Raw genomic sequence first — 6357 nt, forward strand, 5'->3', positions numbered from 1 at the left:
TACATTTGCATGAACTATTGACATTTGATTCATCCCTACTTTTAACCTTTTGATCCACCCTGGCTTATTAATATAAAAGTATTATTATTAAAATGCTAAAATAAGCCTGCTTGAGTTGGTGGTTTCTTTTTTTTTTTAAGTAATATTTATTAGAGTTTCAAATAATACAGAAAACAAAAAGAAAAAAAAAGAAAAAAAAGAATTCATCTTTTACAGTCCCATTTTCAATAACTTTTTTCCGCGACTTCCCCTCACCTCCCCTTCTTGTATTCCAAGTCCAAATATTTATCCAACAAGTTCTTATCTCTAATTTCTTAACCTTAATTTGTTATTATGTTTATTTATATTAAATTTTTAACCTTAATTCATTATTATATTTAGTTCAATTTATATATCAACTTTTAACTTATGTACCTCAATCATTTATAGAAAACTTTTTCTAAGGTCGACCCTATTTCCCTTCCACGAATTCCCCATTCTTATACTAATAGCAACACAGAATTAAACACAGAATAAAGAAGATCAAGCCCCCTTTCGATTTCCAAACCCCACCCTCCCTTCCCCGGTTTCGATCCCAAAACCATAGTCCATTAGTCCATTATTATTAGCCTGGCAACCTATTATTAGCCTGGCAACCTCACGTCCGAGGCCCTTAAATCTCTCTCTGAGAGAGATTTGAGTTGGTGGTTTCAATTAGTTTCAATTTTCAATTAGAAAATTGGAAGGTAGTAACTCTGCTGACTTTCCATCATCTAGGAAATGGCTGCCACTGAAGTATGAGGTCTTGGCCTCTGACCCTGATTGACTTATATAGTGTACTGCATTTGTGTACTACCTTGCTGCCAAGGCACCCAAGATGGTTTACAATTTTGCACTGCTAAATTGTGACAAAATATAAGAAGAGGCCCATCTAGTGACCCCCAGTGACCAGCCAGAGGCCTATGGAAAGCCCATCAGCAGGACCTGAGCAAAAATGCTCCCTATTTGCAAATCCCAGCAAGTGGTAAGATAGCACAGATAGGGCAGAGAGGTCTTTAAGTAGCCTCTGGGAGGGTTGAGGGAGTTACCCCAACAGTTTTCTCAGTCCACTGATGGTTGCTGCAGGAGCCGATGGTACGTGTTGCTAGGGTCTGCTCTTTTCCTATTCTGTCTTTCTCCAGGGCACACAAGAAGCCCCAGGGAACGATGAGGGAGTGAGGGCTGCCCTCATTTGTTGTCCCATCTCCCCACCGATCCTACAAGCATCTTCCCTTGCTCAGTGCCATGCTATTTATCTTTCAAAAGTTAATTGCCGTTCCATAGTTCTGGCTTTTATTATTCGCAACAGTAAACCTTTTTTAGATGGTGTTGGCAAAAAGCATGTTGTCTGTTATCGTCTGTTTAGTATCATGCTCCCACTTTTTTAACCTATTAAAAATCGTAGGAGCCATTTTGCCTGTTCAAAACACAAGGGCCAGACAAAGGCTGTAGCTGAGTGGTAGAGCACCTGGTACATATGCCACTTCAGGTAAGGATGGGGAAGACTTCTTCCTGAAACCCTGGAGAGTGGCTGCCAGTCAGTGTAGACAAGACTGAGTTGGATGGACCAATGGTGTGACTTGATAGAAGGCAGCTTCTTTTGTTCCCAAGTCTATTTAACATCCCACCCCCTTTCTCTCTCTCCAATAGTGGCCACTGAGGTGTCCCTGGGAAACTCACGAATATTTTGATGGAAATAGCAACTCCCTAAGTTACTTCCAGGACATGATAGGCAAGTATGTCCTGCCTCTGATCACAGGGGTTCCATTTCTAACTGTTATGTCTATTAGCCATGGATAGACCTATCCTCCGGGCATTTGCTTCCGTTTTCAAAGGCCATCTCCACCTGTTCCCATTTGAGTGTCTTCATTCAATATTCAATAGTGTAAATATTCTCAAAACTGTAACTAATCAGATGTTTTACTATTTCCTCTTCCACCCACAGCACTGGAGAAAACATTCAAAATGTACATATTTTTAAGCTAATCTGCAAATGCTTTGCATTGCTATTCATGCTGTGCAGGTATGGAGCAGAAGAATATATCTGCTTCTTTACACTTCAGAAAACATTTATATGCAAAGGCCATCAGTATTATTTAATGCAAATCTGTAGATTCTTGTAAGTTCAAAGGTATCAGTTTGCACTCTGGGATATACTTCATGCAACAGTTTCTAAAGATGACATGAAACCTGCCCCAGTTATACAAGCAATGCATAATATGTGATTTAGCTTACTCTGCCATGAAGTCTATATACTGCTTCTAAAGGGAACCTGGACAGGGCTGGCCCATCCATGAGGCGACTGCTTCAGGCAGCAGGTTCTACAATGACAACTTGATTTAAATATTTAGTCCTCCCCCCACCTTGTTCCTAATGTAGATCTTCACTTACCCTTCTTCCCTGGCTAGGAGCGGGGGGATACCATTTTGTGGTTTGCCTCAGGTGACATAATGTCTTGGGCTGGCCCTGGCCACTTTATTCTCCAGGCAGTGGTCAGGAACCAGGATTTTTACACTATAAATAGGCCTTCACTGGTTATAGGCAGACTCTCCACAGTTCACTTGGTTTGTGTCCTATGTGTTTGTGGCTTATGCTCAAGGTACATGAAAACGGCCTTTTTTTAACAGAGTCCTCTCCTAGTTTTTCATATTGCTTTTTCATGCCCCATATGTACACCTTTATCCTATGGCCTCTTGCATTTTGTAGGTCACTTGTTGTATTACATGAATTCAAAGCTGGTAGCCCAGAATATTGTGTTGTTACCCATGAGGCATTTCTCAAAGTGATATCAGGACACACCTCACAATCGATTTCAAGTCTGTTTGCAATTATTAATGGAAACAAAGTGAAGCAATGGGTGTGAGTTCTGCAGATATTTTCACCCCTTGTAAAATTAGTCTTTTAGGACACTTCATGCTGCTTGCAATGAGACAGGCGTGCCTCCAGAGCATTTGAAAGCCACACAGTGTAGTGAAATGCCATCTGCATTAGGGTATATGCAGTTGGGTCTGCATCCAACTGTGTGTCTGAATATGGATGTCACTCCTCAGTCTTGCGTTGGCACGTTTTGTATGTGCAACCCAATGCTAGGGGTTGCTATGCATGCTCCACATGGTTCATGTGAACATGGTTGCCTTATCAATGGGAATGAGCTCTCTCCCCTCACCGGTAACAGAGTAATAGCAAGGCAACAAACATGTTTTGAGGGACCCAGATTCGGCTTGTGGGCTTCCCATAGGCATATGGCTGGCCACTGTGACAATAAAATGCTGGACTAGGTGGACTGGCCAACTCTAGTAGGACTCTTCTTATGTTCCTATGTACAAATGTATGCAGAAGAGGATAAGGCAGGGAAGCTGCCGTTTGATATGGCAAGTTTCATAGGGAAAACCAAGTCTCATAAAAATTAAGCAGAGAACTAAGGAAATTAAAGGAAAACTTAACCTCAGCTATCTAGGGGTATGGGTGGAGGGGAGTGAAGCAAGTTCATGCTTTTAAAAACTTAATGAAACAGGATGCAGTCTTAGTGAATTGTATTTTTTTTGTTTCTGTTTTTAAAAACCACCCAGGTAGATGAATTAAATAAAAAGTAACACTGAAATACAATGCACACCTAGTTTTTAAAAACATATTTTTATTAAAGATTTCTTAGTTTACAAAAATACGTGCATTTTCTCTTTTTTTCAAATTGCGTTTTCTCTTACTATTCTCTTGTTGTATTTCTTTGGTGGTGAGAGAGGTTGGGGGTGGCCTAAGGTGTGGTTGACAACAACAAGAATCTGTCAGCAATGCACACCTAGCTGAGGGAGCAAGCCCCATGGAGCAAATGGGATTTCCCCTCCCATGTAAACATGCATAAACTCAGATTACACACCTCATTTTAGGGAACTCCTGCTTACATATTTTGACTTCAACAATGACCTCATCTTTGAAATGTGGCATCAGAATTTTTTTTTTTTTTAAGGAAAAGAACAGTTACCGCATATTATTCTCTTAGAAATGAGTGGCATATCTCTTTGGAAATGAGTGGCATATCTCATGAAGAATTCACATTATGCTGTTCCAAACTGGGAATTACTTTTGTTTAGCATATGCGATATGCTTACGGGGCATGTTGAAAATTTTGGCTAAGTTGTTGAAGCACATGCATTGCAGCACAGCATGTGGAGACAACACCATTGGTTTTGCATCCCTCCCCCCGCTTTCTGATTGGCTGCATATTGGTGCTTTACTTAGGGTGGCGCTAACAGCGCTGACAATTGCAGTGAGCTGTTGAAGTGATTAGAAAGCTAATTTCACAAGCTATTTATTAAATAACAAAAGGAACTTAGTTGTGTGCTGTAATACATCCGTATGCCAAGCCCATGCCATTTTACTAAAAGGAATAACTCTGCTGAACCAATGACCCATGCATGCGAGCACCTTGTTTCTCAGTGAACCAGATGCCTCTGTGAAGTAGAAGATGAGGGCAATAGTTCTTTCAGTTCCCATCAACTGATATTTAGTGGCATGCTGCCTCTGAGCCAGGAAGTAGTTTTCCTGTCATAATGGAAAGCTAGGAATAGTTTAGGCTGGATTAGGGGAAAGGTAATTCATTAATTTTACCTAGCTCAGAGTATCACTGCCTATGAAACAGAGGGGAGTGGGGTGCCTTGCCACATTTCACACCACTGGTCAATCAACAACCCTCCTGCCAGCAGGCACGACTGTGAGCTCATTATTTTATATAATTATATTATTAGTTATTCATAACTTTTAAGCTCTCTGACAAGTAGTGATGGTACTGAATTTTGTAATTTCCTGGTTCAGCATATGAGCTTGCCCGGCTTGTGATGCCTGGATAGATTATGAGTCCCCGAGAGGTTCTTCTCAGGTTCAAACTGTGAAATGAGATTCTGCCCAAGTGCTGTCAGTTTTGCAGGCTGTTCCATCTGCACTGCAGTGACATGGACAAAAGTTCTTTAATTAGTGTTAACCCTTTGCTCTCTTCATGAAATTCTTCTCAGTTGCTGCAAAACCGATGATCAAACGACATGATCAACGTGGAAAGCTCAGAACTTGTAGCGGTGCAGGCAGGGATGCTGGAAGCAGGTTTTGTGTGCCCCCCCATCCCACCTGAAGCCTACATGTGTTCATCCTGAATGTATGAACAGGGCAACAATAATCCTACATAGTACCTGAACCTTCTCATTCTTCAAGCTGAATTGGCACTCTCTTGCATTGTGAGTGCATTTTGTCACCTTTACTTTAAGCTTGCATTAGAACACCCCTTCCCTGGACTGCACTTTATCTCATGCAATGTGTATCATGGAAGAAAGAATTGCACTGGGGAGGTAGGGGAGCTTACCTGAGGGAAGGGGGGAAGAGGGAAGACTTCTGGGTCTTACTGACATAAACAAGAACAGGGCAGTGGCTGGGAAAACCCAGCCAGATGGGCAGGCTATAAATAATAAATAATAATAGCACTTGCCTGCTTTGTACTTAGATTATAATCCCTATTTATTACTTAGATTATAACCCCCAACCCCACTGCTGATTGGCTGATCCAGGAAGGAAGTCTGATCCAGGAAGGAAGTCTGCTACTGAAACCATCACAAAGGCAGTCATCCTATGGACCATTATGGGAGGAACTGGAAGGGGCAGGCAGGTGACTTGACCTCTAATTTCAAGCAACACAGATTAGACAAATGCATGTAGGATTAGGTTATCATTGGCTACTACTAGCCACAATGGCTATGTTGTGCTGAGAACCACAAATGAGGAAAATGCTGTTGTGCTAAGGTCCTGCTTGCAGGCTTCTCATAGGCTTGTGGTTGACCACCATAAGAACTAGATGGGCCTTTGCCTGATCCAGCAGAGCTTTTAATATTTTTTATGCTCTTACTAGTTCCATAACTTGTACTCATCTCTAGGTAATAGCTATCCAAATTCATCAGTTGCTCTGAGCAGTAAGGAACAGAAAACCCCGAGACAGATGTCTTTATTTATTCTTTCCTTAACTCAAAAGCAAATCCGAAATGAACACTGTTGCTCTTTGTACTACAACATATGATGTAAATTATAAAGCCACAAATTTCAAAAACCTCAAAATGAGAGATGTGGTTGACCTCCCCCCACCCCTGTAGAATCTGTGTTTTATTTCAAATAAGTGTTTTTTGTGGGTTAGGCTCCGTATGTTGAGGGTCCCAGTTTTGGGGGGTTTTTGTCATAAAGTTCCAGTCCACTGTCAATCTGTGTTCTGGTGGCTTCCAGAGGTTTTCAGTACATCATTTTTTTTTTAATGCCTGTTATTCAATAATCTAAATGTAGATGGAATTGTTAGGATTTTTATGAACAGCA

The sequence above is a fragment of the Podarcis bocagei genome, assembly GCF_964188305.1.
Source record: "Podarcis bocagei genome assembly, chromosome: 9".
Classification (NCBI taxonomy): Eukaryota; Metazoa; Chordata; class Lepidosauria; order Squamata; family Lacertidae; genus Podarcis; species Podarcis bocagei.